Below are 21,094 nucleotides of genomic sequence, written 5' to 3'. Positions count from 1 at the left end.
AATAGGTGTGAATACCTCGTACAGTATTACAATCCAAAATCATTATGATAATGGCAGAACTATCAAAACTGATTTTAATGCATAAACACATAATGAGTTGACTAAGCCTGTTTTTCTGTGAATACTTGTTTGTAAATAAAAAAAAGTTAATTAACACAGGACATTTGGTCAGACAGTCCAATGCATTTGGGATCCTTGAATTTTGTCTGACTATTTTTTTTTATTAACATGGACAACTCTGTATTAACTCAGAATAAGGCATTTAAACGATAACATACAAATAAGTGGGGAAATTTATTCTTCTCGAATGAAATCGGTCAAATCACACACTTTAACCCAATTTTTTTTCAGACACATAAATGAAAGACAAAGTAATGGTCAATCAGCAAAATCACAGACACACTGTTCAGTTTTATAATCTGCTGCCTTTCCATGGAATTTTATTCTTTTCAGTTACTGCTGGCAATCACAAATTATTGCACTCAGTTTTTATTTACAAATATATTTGTTGTTTTTGCTATCTGAAACTCTACACAATACATTCATTCTTGGATCTTACTCTTCAGTAACTATAGATACTATAGGGCTGCAATAGTTCCCTGAAATGTCTTAAAACCATGATTCAAGTTGTTCAGTTCGATTTCTTTTTCTGGATTTTGATTTGGGTCTGGTTTGTATCATATAATCTGTTCATAAACACGAGCTCCACAAGGCAGGGCATAATACCCTCTCGATAAGTGTCTACAAGCTTTTTCTTTGATGTCTTATAGTAATGATCTTTTAATCCCAAAATTGATAGAGTTTTTCCTCTCTTGATAACAAAGCTTCAAATCAATCCATAAACAAGAGTCCCATGGGCCACATCATTCACCTGAGTCACCTTGGCCCATATTTAAAGATTTTCCATATATATTCGCATGTAAAACTTTGGTCCCTATTGTGGCCCCAACCTACCCCTGGGAGCCATGATTTTTACAAACTTGAATCTACACTATATGTCAGGAAGCTTTCATGTAAACTTTAATGAACCAATGATTCTTCATCAGAAGATTTTTAATGATTTTCCCTATATAGGGTATGTAAAACTTTATCCCTTTTTGTGGCCCCAACCTATCTCCAGGGGCCATTTTTTTTTTAACAAACTTGAATCTGCACTATGTAAGGAAGCTTTCATGTAAACTTGTACTTTCCTGGCCCAGTGGTTCTTGAGAAGATTTTCAAAATTTTTACCTATATAGTACATGTATTCCCATGTAAAACTTTGCTCCCCTATTCTGGACCCTAACCCACCCTGGGTGTCATGATTTTAACAAACTTGAATCTGCACTATGTCAATGTAAATTTCAGCTATTCTGGCCCAGCGGTTCTTGAGAAGATTTTTAAATGACCCCACCCTATTTTTTACATTTTTGTAATTATCTCCCCTTTGAAGGGGACATGGCCCTTCATTTGAACAAACTTCAAAGCCCTTCATCCAATGATGCTTTTTGCCATGTTTGGTTGAAATTGGCCCAATGGTTCTGGAGAAAAAGTTGAAAATGTAAAAACTTTACAGACAGACGGACACACAATGTTCAGAGAACAGGCGATCAGAAAAGCTCACTTGAGCTTGAGCTAAAAACATTCGCAAGTTTTGGTCATCCAACATCAAATGTATTATAATACATGAATAATTGCAGTACTTTAGCAGAAAGTGAATAAAACTGACTAATTGAAACTTTAGAAATAACATTTTTTACATTTTAATGAACATTTAAAGTGACATTTAAAAACTACATTTGCTGATTAGAAAATGAGTGTTATATAGTTTTATTGTGTTATATTGCATGATAATCGAGTTGGATCAACATTCATCACATTAAGTTTTAAGGGGGAGGGATGAAAACTTGATGAATTAAGTGTTTTATCAGACATGGCAAGGTACTTTTGATCTTGCCCCTGAGAGACTTCTTCCATCTCTCATTAAACATCTCGCATTGTTCCTGTCTGTATTTTGTAAATGTTTTTAGTTCTGTTGGTCTTGCACATGTAATATTTCACAAGCAGCATCATAAACATGTGCAAAATTATTCAAATATGGACAACTCATGATATCAGTAAAACACTTGTAACAGCTCTTATCTTTATGAGGTAATTAAAACTTCTAGAGGACTTAAATAAGTATATAAAAATTAAAACCTAATATGGCACCCTTTGGACAGTCACATCTGAACAAAACAGGGTAAGCTGAACATCAGACCCAGTGTGTGAAACTTTTTAATCCTGTGAACATTTGGTCCAAAATCATTTTTTTTCCCTACAGACCACACCAAATTCCCAGAGACGGAAATAAAACACTAAAATTAGCACATGAAAACTAATCGCCCAAGATAAAAGATATAGAGTGGAGAACCTTGCAAATATTATGAAGATTGATTCGTCAGCTGTTTTCAACATTCTAAAAGAACAGTTAAAGCTTTGGAAAGTTTGTGCTCGGTGTGCCCCCCCCCCCCCCCTTCTCCTTACAGAAGAGGTCCCATGGGGATCCGGGGTTAGGTTCTCAGTACCTCTTGTTTGTCGTAAGAAGTGACTAAATGGAATGGTCCTTTAGATGAGACCACAGGTGTAGCACAATAAAGATCCCTACCTGCTCAAAGGCCGTAAACAATAGTGATGGAACATTAGTTAATTTTCGTAATCGATCATCAGTTGCTGTTTCCAATGCGATTTTACAAATGATAATTTTTAATTTACACATGTTTACAAAAAATATAATTATATATAAAGTTTTGTTTGTTCAAGAGTTCATTGCAATCTATGTGCCTGATCCTCTTAAAGTTATATGTCAAATATTCTTTCTCAATGACTGTGTAGCAAATGACAGTGTGGCGAGAAAGCAAGTTTTAATGACGTAACTATATGATCGAGGGGTCTAGCATGCTGGTCAACTGCTGAGCACTATTTGGTTCCATAGGTCATGAGTTCAACCCCAGGCAGGGGCAGAAGTGGGTATCCACATATTAAATAATAAATGTTTCTGTGCTCTGTTTTAAATATTTCTTCACTTAGAGCAGTTATGTTTGTTGTGTGTGTGTGTGTGTGTGTGTGTGTGTGTGTGTGTGTGTGTTTGTAAGCCCTGTCAATTGAACCAGTGAATAAGAAGGCACACGTGTAAATCAACACGGGGTCGGTCAAAGGAACACGAAAATGGTGGTGTTCAGTTGGATTTTTATAAAAATCAGCATAAAATCATTAAATAGTTCATCTACCATCAAAATCCTGAAGTGTTTACTTAACAGGATTTATGAGATGTGTGTAACAGGTGTGTAAAGATTTAGCACTCGTCCATCTTTTTTCCTTACGAGCATGGCTTACACACTTTCGAAGTGCGCATGCTCTGTTTTGAATGACGTAATTTGTGATGTCATCATAATGGAGTTTTCCAGGGAAAGAAGTTGGCCCATCTGAGGTAAGTAAACACGGTTGAAAGAAAATTTTTGCATATTAACAATGAGTTTTTTTATTAGATAGACTGATTAAATGGTGTTTCATACCGATCGTGTTATGTACAAGCGACAGAGTACCCGAGTTACTGAAAATTCCGATGATGAAAGTGATATATCTAGTACGTGAACTGTTTGGGTTTTTTTCTAAAATTTAATCTTTGCAGTTAATGTACTCTGTATACTAAAAATTCATATTGATTTTGGATAGAATTTCACATTTAAAAACAAATAGATATGCGCCAAGTCCTTAGGAATCAACCCCACCCCCACCCCTCCACACGGGACTTTTTTTTTGGATGATTGGACCGTATCCCCCTTTTCATCTGTCTCCCTACTTTGAAGTTTTTTTCCCAACGCCATGACATAAATAGATAAATAAATAAAATGCAAAAATAAAAACGAAAGATATATATGTATTCGGATTGGCATGTTCCACTTTGTCCAGGTTGAAATCCCCGAGGATGCAAATGTACATTACGCCGCACTGTTTGCAGTACGTGCATGGTACAGGTGTACCGCATAGGTATGTAGCTACTAAGACTATAAACCAAACAGAATATCATATGTAAAACTATTACTCTGAATGCATTTTACTTGTTTACAATGTAGCCTGTCGGGGTGTGGTGCATGTCACACGCGTTGTTTACACGTGCACTTTAGGTGGCAGTGGAGGAAATTCGAACCATGTATGGATTATTGTCTCCTGATAACTTTGGCAGTTAACTTTTGATTTCAATCTACTTTTTAAGAATAATATAACCCTCGCTAATCATTGCCAACCTGCATTTCGATCTTGGCAGAATGATCTTCAGCTACAATTCAAAATTAAGGGGTGATGTTGTGTACTGAGTTTTTCTTGATTGTTTACATCTGTGACTGTTTATGTGATGTATCAACTGATCAAGCTGTACAGTGTCATGACATATAGTGGCATAGCTTCCATTTATGTACTTGCGCATCATTTTGTCAAAAGAAGAAAATTCTAAAATGATAATTAAGATTTTTAACATGTATATGAATATACATGTATGTGTATGTTTGATATTAGTATAATACCTGTAGAGAATATTTCAGTAGTATGAAGTGCCACACATTTAGACGCATGCATGTGGTGTTTAAAGGTCTCATCTGAAAGACCAGCAACTTTCTCTTTTGAATGCTAAATATGATGATGGAGCATTCACCTCACTACCTACATTTTCACCCTAAATAAAGTACAAGCATGGCTCGAAACCATGATTTCTTGATCCTGTTACCAGTCTTCACGAAAAACTTTGTAAAGTACAGGCCCTTTGGGCCTCCCAGTATAATAATTGTGCAAGCCCGAACAATATTTTGCAGGCCCAAAATGTTTATTTTCTAATTTGATCTCTTGTTATTTGCTGATTCTACTCTATAGACACATGCACAGTTCTTTTACTGTAGGAAAATACAGGTCAAGATGATCATAGTTAAAGAACAACTGACATTAAAAGAATATATTATTTTTCAACATATTAATCCAGTATATGCGAAAGTTTTTGGACCACACAGGACATTCGGTCCAGTGTAATCAATGAACACACCGGACCGAACCAAATTTTGTCAGACCGAAAAACCTAATGTAAAAAAGTGAAACACGTGAAAATGCAAAACCAAGTGAATCTTATTTATTATACTAGTAATACTATTCCAGGAATCCTTCCCGTATAATACTTTAGACAGTCCATGCGGTTTTAATCAATTCATTTACGTATTTGGATGTGTGCTATTTTTTTTACTTATAACAAACTCCGCATCAAGATAGTAAAGCTCAAAACCGGACATTGAGACATCTGACATTCCGGTCCGGTGTAAAAAATGATGCATCGGACCTGAGGCACTGCATATCGGTCAGGTCCGACGGTCCGATGTCTTTCGCATAGACTGATTAATCTCGCAGATACATCAGCAGCTCATGTTCAACTCTGTTTTGTATACACCACGTACAAAACATTTTTTAAATGTTAGCCAAGGCCTACCCTCGCAGTGTTCGAAATTGGTTTAAAACTTGGTATAGACCACAGGTCTATGCCAAAATAAGATGACTTAGACCTCATCGAATTGGCATAGACCACAACATTGAAAAAATAATAACACAAATTTAAAACATTTTCATTTACTTCTAATATACTTAGAAAGTGTATTTTCTTTCCATTTCTGTAATATCATCCTTTCCTCATAATGTTTATCAGACGTCGACTGACCATGCAAGGCCCTCTTGGATAACTTTATTGCTTTAAATCTAGAAAATTGGCATAGACAATTTGGTCTATCTCAATTACAGTTGGCATAGACCAGTGCCATTTGACATATACTCGGTCTATGGTTAATTTTGAACACTGCCCTCGGTCCAATGGGGCATGAATTTTCGTTTTTTTCTCCTCGTACGACAGTTTTTTTTGGGTTTTTTTATCGGATGGTTGTGATTGTGAAATACGCTTGGGTGGTTTTGAATTTCCCGGACGAGCCCCCTCCCTATACTTCAGAAAAGGCAACATGGTTGATAATTTTTCTTTGCGAAATTTGACTACTAAGTCATGACATTTAGTCTGAGTCAATCTCACGCTTTATTTGTAATATATACAGAACATATAAGAAAACATTTACAGGCCCATCGGACTCCAGGGTTTAATATTTTAAGAAGCCCGATCCCGATTTTACTGGCCTCGGACATCAGGCCACTGGTTAATGTCGAAGACTGTGTTACCACTGAGCTACCATGACCAATTTTTATACGCCCGTCTTAAGACGGGACGTATTATGGTATGGCGTGTCTGTCCGTCCATCTGTTAGCTTTTTCGTGTCCGACCCGTAACTTAAATACTACAAGGCCTAGAATCATCAAACTTTGTCTGTAGATACATCTTGGGTAGAAGGTGTGTCACACATTAAAACCAGGTCACTGTGACTTTTCATTAAGAAGATATGGCCATATATGGCAAAAACTTGTCCGGCTCATAACTTGAAAACTATTAGACCTAGAATCACCAAAATTGGTCAACTAATGCATCTTAGGTAGAAGGTGTGTCGCATGCTACTTTAAGGTCACTGTGACATTTAATTAAGGTGATATAAAAAAAAAATGTTTTAATGGGTACTATCTATACTGTTAACAATATGTGACGGGCGTATCATGTGCCATGGCGGTGCACTTTATTTAACATGAATTCATAGCTAAAAAAAAAATTATTACTAATTTTTTGGTTAATTCCATAAATATATTATTCCACTCTCTAGACACAATTCTGGGTTACCCCCCTGCCTTTGGGGGTATAAGCACCTCATTTCTTTCAGAATGGCACAATGTCAGGAGAGCTTTTGTTATTTGTTATACTCTTAATGTTGATGGCAGCTGCATCTATGAACAACAGGATAATTTTTTAGATTATTATTTCTGATATCATATTTGTAAATTGTTTATGAGGGGTTGTTAAAAGTTTGTGGACAAAAGGACGCACTTATTAAAAATTCAGAGTTATCGTAAGTGAAAAATATAGGAGATGTGTAACAAGATTGTATATTTGAAGATTTTAATTTTAATTAATTTTTATAAGTATTGATTTCAGATACATGTATGACATTGCATGCTTGGTGGGGTGGGGGAGGAGGGGGGGGGGGGCTACAGTTAGATAATATTCTGGTCAGCACATTCGATAAACTACTTGGAATTCATTAAATCACTTCTTTTTCTTTCAGTGGTCTTCAACTTTTAATCTCCAAGAAGGAAATGTAATTAAAAGATGAATAAAGTATCCCTAAGAATACCAGAAGAAAGGCTATGTGTTGAGAAAAACAGCCCTTCCTCAGTACCTCAGAACTAGATGATAGCCCTTAATTGTTACTTTATGCTCAATATGACACAGTATAGAAGATCTGATCATGAAGAAGTAACACCATTGATACACTTGCCAACTGCCAAAATTACTTTCTGATAGTATGACGAGATTAGAAGATATGGTGTAGTCATGACACAAACTGCAAATCAAAGAATTAATTGTCTTCCCCAGAGGATGAACAGAGCACGATGGCTTCACATGGATAACATTTCCTTTCGAGTTTTGAAATTAGTAAGTATACAAAATATTTTAGGCCACATGGGGCCAAAAAAAAAATGTTTGTTTTAGGTCGCCTCTCATTTTTAAAAAAAGGGTTGGTAGGTAGGTTTATTTTATTTTTTTTTATAAAAATAAATAAGTGCCTTCGAATCAATGAAAATTTTATAGTTAAAGTTGTAATATAATGTGTTTAACAGATAAAAAATGGGTTCAGAGCACAATGTTTAATTGACAAAATACACAGTATGTGATGGAGTTTTAATATTACAATTATAGATGTCTTGGCATTTCGGGTAATAGTTCGTATATCGATGAATTGAAATCGGAAAATTGAAAAAAATTAATAGGGTCGGTGGATATATTTAGGGTCGGGCAGGCGACCTGAAACAAACACATTTTTTATTTTGGCCTAGTCATAAAATTATTTTTTAGATTTTCATCTTTGTTTGGAAATAAAAATGGGCAGGTGGTTGGAGTTTATTTTTATGCCCCCCTTTGAAAAAGAGGGGGCATATTGTTTTGCACCTGTTGGTCGGTCGGTCGGTCTGTAGACCATGTGTTGTCCGCTCAAGATCTTGAGAACCATTCACTTGATGATAATGATATTTCATATGTGGGTTAGCAGGGTTTGACATTTACTTTCTTGAGCACTAGACCAGTCGGGCTACTTCAAATAATATTTACTAGACCTGACCTTACATCCACTAGCCCTGACCAACTTTCCAGAGAAAAGAAACCCTGATGGTTTCTCCATATTTAAGTACTTAATTCAAATGACAAACGTTAAGTTTAAACTAAAACGTACTTAATTGTCTCAAAAACATCTTTAGTCTCGTCATTCAATTTGGTGCTTTTATTTTCAAACTTCCCAATCTACTCCTTTTTTTTTCTCGGAACATCCTTCCTTGAGGACGAGAAGTCGAGACATTCCCGCACATGTGTCAACAACGAAAAATGGCTATTTACGATTTAATTTATTCATTTGATACAGGCAACGATATTAAGGGGAAATACTCGCTAAATGCGAGTTAAAAATTGAATTTGCGAGTAAAAAATCACAAGTGATCGCAACTTTTTGCGAGTGAAAAAACCCCAATCTTTTTCCCGGATTTCCTCGGTTTATTGGCTGTACTTTGAAGTTTACAATAATCTTGTCTTGTGCATAGAAACTCTTTACAGAATGAATATACAAGTATTGAAAAAGTAAACGTGGATCGAATAAATAACTAAGGCCAAGGTCATCTCAGTCGATGGCCTACTTCATACACACTTCGGATGTCTCAGAGACGTCTGATTTAAATAGCAAGCATATTGATCTCGTCCGTGTCTATATAAAACAACACATGACAGTGTGTCACCATTTCACGCGGTGTCCTTCTGTACTCTATAGTCAAACACTTCGAGTTCGCGGGGTTTTCTTTTCAACTAGAATTTTTTTAGATGAAATTTCCAAAAGTTTTGAACATATAGTTTAAATTGGCGCAAACAGTCTTCAAGATTTCAATCCACATGATGCTGTTAATAGGTGGTAGATCTCTGGACAGCGAGTACGCCGCACAAGTGTACCATATGACCCGCACCATGTATGCTGTCTGATAATTCATTGAATTTTAAATGAAAGAATTCGCAATCTTATTTTTATTATTGCACTTTAAAGGAGATTTTAAAAGATTTTCCCAAAATTTTGATAAAGAGACATGCTTGTTTTCTTAAATTCATGTAAAACAGTAATCGATTGAAAAATGCTAGTAAAAGCTCAATTTTGCTAGTTGGAAAATAATCCACTAGCTAAAATTTGCTAGTGGTGAAAAAAGTTAATTTCGATCCCTGTGATAGACACTTTCTTATATTCAATTAAAATAAACTGGGGGTTTTTTCAAATGAAAATAAATTCAGTTTATATATATTTATCCGAAATATAACTTTAAACCCATTAACAAAGAGTAAATGTCGTAAAACATTACTTCCGACAGCGACTATGTATTCGAACTAAAAATAGAGATTTTGTCATCACGCGGTTCAAAATTGCTCGCAAACTCTTTACAGTTATTTTTTAAAGTTAAAAATAAGATATCTTATGGTTTAAAATAAAGTTTCTTGTTTATTTTTTCAACATGACCAGTCGGACTAGTAAATCGACATTTTACCCGACCGGACCTATCATTTATTAGCCTCGGTCGGTCGGACGTGCCTTAGTGTCAAACCCTGGTTAGTTATGAGTAGAAGAGGATCCTTATTGTTTTTTAGGTCCAAAGGTCAAGGGTCAATCTACTCTGGACATAGGAATATAATGTTCGCTCAATATCTTGAGAACCCTTTGCTTGAAAGACATCAAACTTGGCACACTGGTACATCCTAAGGAGTAGATGACCCCTATTGATTTTAAGGTCATATGGTCAAAGGTCAAGGGTCAAACTGGGCATGGGAATATACTGACCATTCAATGTCTAGAGAACCCTTTGCTTGACAGACATCAAACTTGGTACACCAGTACATCTTCAGAAGAAGATGACCCCTATTGATTTTGAGGTCACATGGTCAAAGGTCAAGGGTCAAACTGGACATAGGAATATACTGTCCGTTCAATATCTTGAGAACCCTTTGCTTGACAGACATCAAACTTGGTACACTAGTACGTCTTCAGGAGAAGATGACCCCTATTGATTTTGAGGTCACTTGGTCAAAGGTCAAGGGTCAACTGGACATAGGAAGATACTGTCCGTTCAATATATTGAGAACCCTTTTCTTGACAGACATCAAACTTAGTACACTGATATGTCATCAGGAGAAGATGACCCCTATTGATTTTGAGGTCACACGGTCAAAGGTCACACTGGACATAGGAATATATTGTCCGTTCAATATCTTGAGAACCCTTTGCTTGACAGACATCAAACTTGTTACACTAGTACGTCTTCAGGAGAAGATGACCCCTATTGATTTTGAGGTCACATGGTCAAAGATCAAGGGTAAACTGGACATAGGAATATAATGTTTGCTCAGTATCTTGAGAACCCTCTTCTTGACAGACATCAAACTTGGTACACTGATACGTCTTCAGGAGAAGATGACCCCTATTGATTTTGAGGTCACATGGTCAAAGGTCAAGGGTCACACTGGACATAGGAATATATTGTCCGTTTAATATCTTGAGAACCCTTTGCCTGACAGACATCAAACTTGTTACACTGGTACATCTTCAGGAGAAGATGACCCTTAATGATTTTGAGGTCACATGAGCAAAGGTCAAGGGTCAAACTGGACATAGGAATATACTGTCCGTTCAATATCTTGAGAACCCTTTGCTTGACAGACATCAAACTTGGTACACTGGTACATCTTCAAGAGAAGATGATCCCTATTGATTTTGAGGTCACATGTTTAAAGATCAAGGGTCAACCTGGACATTGGAATATACTGTCTGCTCAATATCTTCAGAACCCTTTGCTTGACAGACATCAATCTTTAAATAGTACGCTGGTGTATATTCAGGAGAAGATGACTCCTATTGATTTTGAGGTCACATGGTCAAAGGTCAAGGGTCAAACTGGACATAGTAATATACTGTCCACTCAATATCTTGATAACCCTTTTACTTGACAGACATCAAACTTAGTACACTGGTACATCTTCAGGAGAGGATGACCCATATTGATTTTGAGGTCAAAAGTCAAAAGTTGAACTGGACATAGTAATATATTGTCTCCTATATTTTAAGAATTATTTGTTTGATTGACACATACCAAACTCGGTACACTGGTACAGCATAAGGAGTAGATGACCCCTATTGAATTTTAGGTCACATGGTCAATTCACTCTTGACATAGGAAGATATTGTCTGCTCAATATTTTGAATTGATGATAATACTATCAATTAAATGAGGTGTGTGTATAACCCTTTTCAATTTTGCACCATGGGGGGCATATGTGTTTTACAAACATCTCGTTTTTTTTTTTCAGAATATATATTTCACGTTCATTATTCTCACATGTTGCTGTAGAGTGTAGATTACATCATTTTTTTTACATTGTTTTCTTTGGACAGAAAATTTCCATACAGCAATATTATAATTGTTGTTGAGTGATTTTGAAGTACATTTTCATGTAACACTGAAGTTGAACATTCTTTTTCCCTGTTGTCCGTCTGTCTGTAAACTTTCACATTTCTGACTTCTTCTCAAGAACCACTGGGCCAATTTCAACCTAACTTGACAAAAAGCATCCTTGGTGAAGGGCTTTCAAGTTTGTTCAAATAAAGGGCCACACCCCCTTTCAAAGGGAAGATCTAATTACAAAATTGCAAAATTAGGGTGGGGTCATTTAAAAATCTTCTTCTAAAGAACCACTGGGCCAGATGATGTGAAAGTTACATGAAAGCTTCCGAACAAGTGTAGATTGAAGTTTGTTCAAATCATGACCCCCTGGGGTAGAATAGGGCCACACTAGGTGATCAAAGTTTTACATGTACAAATATATAGGGAAAATCTTCACAAGAAGTAGGAAAATAACAAGGCCAGTAAAATACAAATTTACGTAAAGGCTTCCTGAAATAGTGCAGATTCAAGTTTGTCATAATCATGCATCCCAGGGAAGGTTGGCCGAGGCCACAATAGGAGATCAAAGTTTTACATTCAAATAAGTATAGAGAATTTTCAAGAACCATTAGGCCAGAGCAGTTTACATTTACATGAAAGCTTCCTGACATACAGCTCTGTAGTGCAGATTCAAGTTTGTAAAAATAAAATTTCCAAAAGGTGTCGCTGTGTTTGGTGTAATTTTTGTTCGTTCTGCACAAACTAGCTCATTCAGCTTGACACAGCCTAGGTAATTTACAGCTGATCATTTGATAAACACTTACTTTGTAGAAATAGAAATTATGATTTTTATCTATTTATACATTTATTGCTATTTCTATGAAGACCTTTTACTAATCACTTCTCTAAATATTTTTGCAGATTTGTCAGAATGTTATGCATCGTTATCAACAGAAAAGAACTTCATAGGTAGACCAAAGCTGACATGGGATGAGATCCTAGAACAAGACCTAGAGTTTACAGGATTGGATAGGATCAATCCACTGGGTCGCCAAGTGTGGAAGTACAAACTTCAACCTCGACAGGACAGCCAGGCCTCACCCTTGCAAAAAGATTAATTTGGCCTGGATAGTCAAAATGAGTGATGATGATTGATATCAAGGTCTGACACTGGAAGCTCAGTAAGGGTAGATGCTGGCAATGGAGCTGTTTAGCAATAAAACAAACAAGTTTAACATTAAACATGTTTGTATACTTTTTTGGCTCACCTGAGCCAAAGGCTCAAGTGAGCTTTTCTGATCACCTTTGCCTGTCGTCTGTCTGTTTATAAACTTTTCACATTTTCATTTTCTTCTCCAGAGTGAACCACTGGGCCAGTTTCAATCAAACTTGGTATGCATCATCAATAGATAAAGGGTATTCAAGTTTGTTCATATAAAGGGTCATGCACCCTTCAAAAAGGAAATAATCATGGAAATGCAAAAATAGGGTGGGGTCATTTAAAAAACCTTTTCAAGAACCACTGGACCAGGAAAGTTGAATTCACATGAAAGGTTCCTGTTTTGTGCAAATCATGGTCTCTGGGGTTAGGGTGGGGTCACAATAGAGAATCAAAGTTTTACATTCATATATAGTGCATATTCAAGTTTGTAAAAAGCTCACAGGGGTAGGGTGGGGGTCACATAGGGGATTTAAGTTTTACATGTGAAATATATACAAGGAAAATCTTTTAAAATCTTCTCCTCAAAAACTAGATGCAGAACCGTAGCTCTTTGAAAAGAGAGCTTCAGATGAACCCCTTATAAAAAAAACTTCAATTTATGGCAGAGAAAAAAAGTGCATGTTTAAGTCCCTCTATCACTGCATTCCTGCATCGCTGTCTCATGAATTTAATATTAAGTAATTCCCAACATATTTTCCCACTATACTTGTTTCCAAACATACTTTCAAATATTTTCTAAACCCACATATAACCCCAAAACAGCTTCAAGTGATTTCAATTTCTTTGTTGATGTAGCCATGTTAAGTAGCCAGTCAATTTGAACCCCAGTTCATTTCCATACTCATACTCATTTTGAAACATAATGTCTGTGTGAACTAATATCCTCACAAATATTTTTAGTGAAATATTTTGGATGAAATCATCCCAGTTGGGTTAAATACTTATTATTCAAATACTGTAGGTTTGAATATTGAACTAATCTCACAGCTTTCTTAAGTTTGGTCCCCATCCCCACCAGTCTGTTTTTACGCTTAACTATTGAAATGGGGTGTAAGGGATCAGACTAGGCTCCTCAACAAGATGAAAGGTTTTATCATAAGAAATTCATAATATCACTTCTGGTTGGCGCGGGTTTGAATCCTGCTCGCACCGGTAATTGAGAAAGTTTCCCAGTTTACTCTCGGAAGGTCGGTGGTCTCTTCCCAGGTACATTGTATCTGGGTTCTCTCTTCCACCAATAAAAACTGGGCACCACCAGATAACTGAAAAATTGTTGAGTGTGGCGGAAAACAGTTAAAACAATCAATCATATTATGTTATTTGACCTTGTGACCCTGAACTCTGAGTTTGACATACTTTTAAGAAAGTATAACGTATTAAGTATATCCAGGACTATTTTAGATAGGGCTTTTATGTTTTGTATATTGATTACTTATGGCAAGGTCTTTCATATCATACCAAGACCTACGACTTTTTACCTTGGTCTTATCCAGAACAGCAATATCATGCTAGTCATATCTTTGTCTTATATGATTTCATTTTAGTAATGTTGTGTTCTTTAGAGCTAGGTTTGGGTCACATTATTCATGAGAATAAAGATTGATAAAATAGCATTTAAAAATCAAAACAGCAGGGCCAAGATGACTCAGGTGAGCGATGTGGCCCATGGGCCTCTTGTTGATTTTGATATTTCTACCTATATCATTTGTATGAGAAATGGAACTCCTTTTTTTCTTTTACAAATACATGTATTATCATATGGATCCATCTTTGTTGATTATTTAATCAAAGGACATATTCAATGTATTAAATGTAAATTTATGGATATGTCTGTGGTTGAATTACTTATGTATGTATGTATACATTTTTTTCGCACATGCAATTACATATATGATGTATATATATTTACTAATTGTACATGTAATATCCCCTGTTATATAATAAAATATATGACTGAGAATAAAAGACCTTCTGTTTTCATTGCTACCATGAAACATTAAAAGATTAGAATAATTCAAATATCTTAATGAATTCTATAATATATGAATTTGATATTTGTATATGATTGCCTCACTGGTGTTCAATGTGAACTTTGGTTTATTGTTTCAGTTTGCTCGATCTTTATATCAAATTAAAATTTAAGACAATTAAGGAATTATTTCCGAAATTGGTTAATATGGTACATTGTAGTAAAATAATCAAGAGTTTATTCATATGAGATAGCTAAATTTCACATGAATAACCAGTGACTGATTCTTGATTGTCAACATTTTCACCGAACAGTTCAGAAATTACCATGGTACATGTACATACTATTAGGGGATCATAAAATTCCTTAAAGAGTGACAAATTTTTAAATATCACCTTTTCAAGGAGAAAAATCCTCTTATGTATATGAATACTATGAAGAGATTAAAAGAGAGGTGGCTAGATCACTTGTATGGTGAGATTCATTTGTGGCAAGAACTGGTATGATGTCTTGAGTCAGAAAGCACTGGAATCCACTAGGAATAGTTTTAGATCTATGGAGCGCCAAAATAACAAACTCAGATATTTGAAGATATCTTTAATTATTTGAAGATATTATTAATTCATTTCATGCACGCAACATTGCAATCAAAGATCTCTTCAAATAATTAATGATATCTTCATTTGAATTGAATTATTGATATCATTATTTATTCCGCTGAATTGATGCACACAATAATTTAATTGTTGCTCTCCTCAAATGAATTATAATTTAATGATACCAACAATAGAATTAATGCATGCTACAATTCAATTGAAGAGAGCAATAATTCATTAATGCTAACATCACTTAATGTGCGCAATAAATGGATTATTGCTCTCTTCTATTGAATTAATGATATCATTAATTAAATTGATGCGTGCAATAATTATGTTAGTGAGAGTAATTATCTAATTGAGATATAATCCTTAATTAATTCGACATATCCACAACTGAATGAATGATTTCTTTAATTGAATTGTTGCTCTCTTTTTAAAAACAAAACAACGATGTGCGCATTAATTACTTATGAAATAGCCCTGTATATATAATTAAAAAGATCTATTGAATTAAAAGAGATAATCAAGTCATTCATACAGAGCTCTAAATTAATTTTTGCTAGCAATATTTCCACCACATCGATATTATTGGACTTCAATTATTTGAGCTTATGTAAAACATTAAGATTTTAAAAATCATCCTGGTGAATTTGTATTACAAAAGTCATTAGAGGACACGGCCAGTTTTTGAACAAAAACAGAAAGTAATATATTCCCTTGAATTTGGTCATCCCTGTCCTCAGTGTGTTTCAGACGTGTTTAGGGGGGGGGGGGGGGTCATCCCTGTCCTCAGTGTGTTTCAGACGTGTTTAGGGGGGGGGGGGGGGTCCCAACACGTTTAGCGGATATTTAGTTGTTGGCATGTGGCGGGAGCGAAACCAGGAATTATCCAAGGGAAGGACGTAATGAGTGCCTAAAGCACGAAATCTCTAAACAAAAATATCTAAGATGAAGGAAAATCGTGATTTTTGGGGGTTTTCTATTACAATTTTGTCCTCATATTTCAAAGTGAGATGATAGTCAAAATTGACATAATTTCCATGTACATATCATAAACATGTAGATATTTTTGTAACAGTATATGAAGGAATCTGGAGCAAATCCTGATTCTGAAGTTATATAAACTGGTGTTATACACCGGATTTTCAAACAATTTATGGTTTTTGCAACGTTTGATTAAAGTTTTCTGTAAGGCCACATCTATGTAGTTACATTTACACAGAATGTTCATGAAAATGTTACCTTTTGGAGTGGAATTAAGATATCGCGTAACATTTTTTTTTTACAAAGATATCTAATTTTGATCTATATCAAAAGTCAACAAAAAACTTAAAAGTAATACAAAAAATGTATATAATTATTAATACTTGTTTTAGATCTTTTAGGCACTGCATTATACAGAATTTTGATTTTAATTATCATACTTTTTGGTTGAATTACTACCGAGTCTGGCCCGTACAGCATGTATTGACAAACGAGGGAGTCTATAATCATAGAAGTATATATATATATATATATATATATATATATATATATATATATATATATAAAGCACTAAATAATCACAACTAGGTACTGAAAATTTTCGCCCCAGCCCGGGGTCGAACCAGCGACGTACGATATATATATATATATATATATATATATATATATATATATATATATATCAGGGAAGTCGTTGTGGCCGAGTGGACTTACGCACTGGTTTGACAATCTTGCTTGGCGGTGGGTGCCGTACGTCGCTGGTTCGACCCCGGGCTGGGGCGAAAATTTTCAGTACCTAGTTGTGATTATTTAGTGCATTATATATATATATATATATATATAATGATAATTATTATAAGTTATTATTACAATTAAAGTTATCATTATGGACACTACTACCCCTCCCCCGACCGGTCGCGGTAGCTCAATGGTAGAGAGTTCGCTTCATAACCGGGAGGTCGTGAGTTCAAGCACCGTTCATCCGCAAACCCAATTTTAAGACGTTGAAATTGGTAGTGATTGCTCCTTCGCCAAACACTCGACATTTAGAAGTGAGAATCACGGATCTTTTAGATGTGACCTTATAAACGTAGATCCCTGGTCGTACATGTAGTAGGTGTTCGCACGATATTTCAAAGAACCCTCACTGCTACGACCTTGAACCCTATGGATACATTGGATAGGTACTCCGCTTAAAGCTGGTTACGTCTCAATATGAATAAAATATTCTCGACGGGACGTAAATTATATAAGCAATCAATCATCCAATCAATACTACCCCCCCCCCTTTTTTTTTTTTGTTGATTTTCTTAAGGCGATAATTTCAACGAAATGTGTGGATTCCCTGTCTATCCCATCCCAATTTCCATTTATGTAATCGTTTCACACTTTTTTGTAAGTTTTAGAGATTGGCCTTATGTATTTAGCGTGGTGAGAATGATTGTTTGGATGTTTCAAAGTGTTTGATTGCCCGTGTGTATCAGAGTGTTTAACTGGCCGCGTGTTTCAGAGTGTTCAAATGCCTGTGTGTAAAGGAAAGTGTTCAATTGACCGTGTGTAAAGGAAAGTGTTCAATTGACGGTGTGTAAAAGAAAGTGTTCAATCCCCTGTGTGTAAAGGAAAGTGTTCAATTGCCTGTGTGTAAAGGAAAGTGTTCAATTGACCGTGTGTAAAGAAAGTGTTCAATTGCCTGTGTGTAAAGGAAAGTGTTCAATTGACCGTGTGTAAAGAAAAGTGTTCAATTGCCTGTGTGTAAAGGAAAGTGTTCAATTGACAGTGTGTAAAGGAAAGTGTTCACTTGATAAGCAAAAATTCAAGGAGTGAATAAAACTATATTTCACAAATTTCGACCGCAGCAATGTCTTCTATGTTGTTTTTAGTACCAAATAGTAAATTTTCGTACTAAAATACCAATAACTGTAGAAGTGTTCAGTTGCAGGTGGGGAGTTAAGGTGTTCATTTGACACACGTTACACGTATGTGTGTGTGTGTGTGTGTGTGTGTGTGTGTGTGTTTTTCTATGTTGTTTAGTTGCTTTTGCATTTCTAATATATATAATTCTATATATATATATATATATATATATATATATATATATATATATAATTTTGATTCTTTAAATTTCTAGAAGTCAAAAAGAACTAAATCCAGAATACATCCGACAATTGATTATGGAAAAAATAATCGATCATCGGAATTGGAAGCTTTTATCGTCAACAATCAATGTTTTATGATTATCGGTACAACATTAATATCATTATGTTAGCATAGGCCTTAATTTTGCACCCCTTCACCAGTAATGGTGACATTTCCATATGAGTGAAAGATTCTCGAGCGGAACATTACACATACAACCAACCAACCTTACAGAGAGCAAAAATGTGTCCATATAGAAATGGCCACTCAGTTCCTTAACAATTACGAAGACTGTGATTACTGGCAATTAAATGAGACTCAATACTAAACACATGGATGGGATCGACAAAATTGACCAAGGGTACACAAAGATGAAAGCGAAAGTACATAGTATCGAGTCGATTCCTGTTCCATTTCCCCCATTTTTTTTAAAATGGAATACTCTGATTCGAATGATTTGTCATTAGATTGTGGAACGTTTTATTATAAAAAGGGGTTGACAGAAACAAATCAACGTAACATAGTATTTATATGACATGGTCAGATTTCCTGTAGACAAATCGGTCCATCGCCATTTTGCTCTATATAGACCAACAATATTTTCTCTAGACATTCAGTCTATGCGAAAGTTTTTTAGACCACATAGGACATTCGGTCCTGTGTAATCAATGAACACACCGGACCGAACCAAATTTTGTCAGACCGAAAAACCTAATGTAAAAAAGTGAAACACGTGAAAATGCAAAACCAAGGGAATCTTATTTATTATACTAGTAATACTATACCAGGGATCCCTCCCGTATAATACTTTAGACAGTCCATGCGGTTTTAATCACATTCATTTATGTATTTGGATTTGTGTGCTATTTTTTACTTATAACAAACATTTAAATGACTCCGCATCAAAATAGTAAAGCTCAAAACCGGACACTGAGACATCAGACATTCCGGTCCGGTGTAAAAAATGATGCGTCGGACCTGAGGCACTGCACATCGGTCAGGTCCGACGGTCCGATGTCTTTCGCATAGACTGGACATTGTCTATTGAGCCTAGTGATGGGCAATCGGACCAAAAACCATCATCAATTATCAGTACTGTAATAACCGGACACATGTAATCCATCAATAATCAATTATAATTGGAATTGTCATTTAAATGTTTTCCCCTCAAAATAGATAACAGAATCATTAAACATATGAATTTTTCTTTGTTTCATTCGTTCACAGGTAAATAAATCAGAAATTCAATATATCAAGTCATGGAATTTATTTATAATTTCAATGTATCAAAGATATCAGAGATTGACTGTTGAACATTGTTACCATCCTTCGTATCTCCAGCCATTTTGTTTGCTTGTTTTTGATCAGGTTTGACATACAGAAAATAAAATTTGAACAAAGTTGAAGTGATTTCCGGATTTTGTTTGGTTAACGATGTCGGTGACTTTTATTTTGTAATCGATTAGTAGCATCATAGGTCTCTGAACGACTGACAATCGATCATCGGTGTCAATCATTTCATCATTAATTGATCCACCGTTAAATTCACACACTGCAGACCTAATCGGTTTTTATCATATGGATTCATCCGATGCTTTTGGGATAGACAGTCTAGTTATCTTGTAATTTGATCAAAATGGTCAAAAAAGATGTTTTCCACAAAAGATTTTCAATCAGTTACTAATGCATCTAGGTGTCAAGCAAATACATGTTTTCACACAGTAACACAATCAGCAAATCAAAATCTCCAATAGAAGTTTGACAAAGTACTCTTGTATTTTCTGAATTTCACTAAATTTTACCTCATCATATTGCTACTAAACAAGTTTGTATCATAATACAGCCCCACCCTGACAGTCTTATCTATGCATGTCTCCTGAAACCCAGCATCTGAATATATGTGTCCATTGTCACGATTGTGAGATTTTTTTCACAGGCAATGTCCGGTCATGATGCAACAATGTCCTCGACTAATTTGTTGCATGTTTAGATCAGGATAAGGATGCCTTTAGCATATCATCAATTCTTCATTTTTATTTTTTTGTGCACATAAAACATCAGATGTACCAGGAAAAAAGAGCCCAAAACAAAAACAAAGCATAAGTTGAAGGTATGTGGGATTTAAGAGAAAGAAGGGGGGAAAGAGAGGGTTAAGAAAACAATATTTATTATTAAATTTAATCAATATTTTCAAACACTTAAATACTAATAGATATGTGCAAATTACCATGAATACATGCATACAACCAACACATGTACATTTTATTTAAAACTTGTTATCATTTTACACTGTGGACAATGAACGGAACATGTCAAGAACTGCCCCCCCCCCCCCCATTTTCTTTCTTTCTTTTCTTTTTTTTCAAAAATGATGCTATGTGCATGATTATATTCATATCATCACATGATTTCATTGTGCTTTCCTTTCTGGACAGGTGTCTTTTGTTTTGTTTTTTTAAAGCTTTGGAAACCTGATTGAACTAAACCTCACTATTTAAAAGAAAGGAAACTAAAATACTTCATCCTTACATGTCTAAAATTGTGGAACTTCAGTCATCTGTTACTTATTCTATATATTTTCACTGGATT

The 21,094-nt window shown here is 35.2% G+C and overlaps 1 protein-coding gene and 1 long non-coding RNA gene across 2 annotated transcripts in view; one reads left to right on the top strand and one right to left on the bottom strand.

Moving 5' to 3' along the window:
• LOC125660989 (adenomatous polyposis coli protein-like) overlaps positions 1 to 21,094 on the bottom strand; it is a 64,784-nt gene that overhangs the window by 43,231 nt on the left and 459 nt on the right. The window lies entirely within an intron of this gene.
• On the top strand, positions 7,121 to 14,777 carry LOC130049443 (uncharacterized). Its single transcript, XR_008797941.1, has 2 exons — positions 7,121 to 7,573; positions 12,517 to 14,777. It is a non-coding gene; the product is annotated as an uncharacterized LOC130049443 (long non-coding RNA).

The sequence above is a fragment of the Ostrea edulis genome, chromosome 8 (genome assembly GCF_947568905.1).
Source record: "Ostrea edulis chromosome 8, xbOstEdul1.1, whole genome shotgun sequence".
Classification (NCBI taxonomy): domain Eukaryota; kingdom Metazoa; phylum Mollusca; class Bivalvia; order Ostreida; family Ostreidae; genus Ostrea; species Ostrea edulis.
Note: the sequence above shows the minus strand (reverse complement) of the source record. Positions and strands in the feature narration are given on the sequence as shown.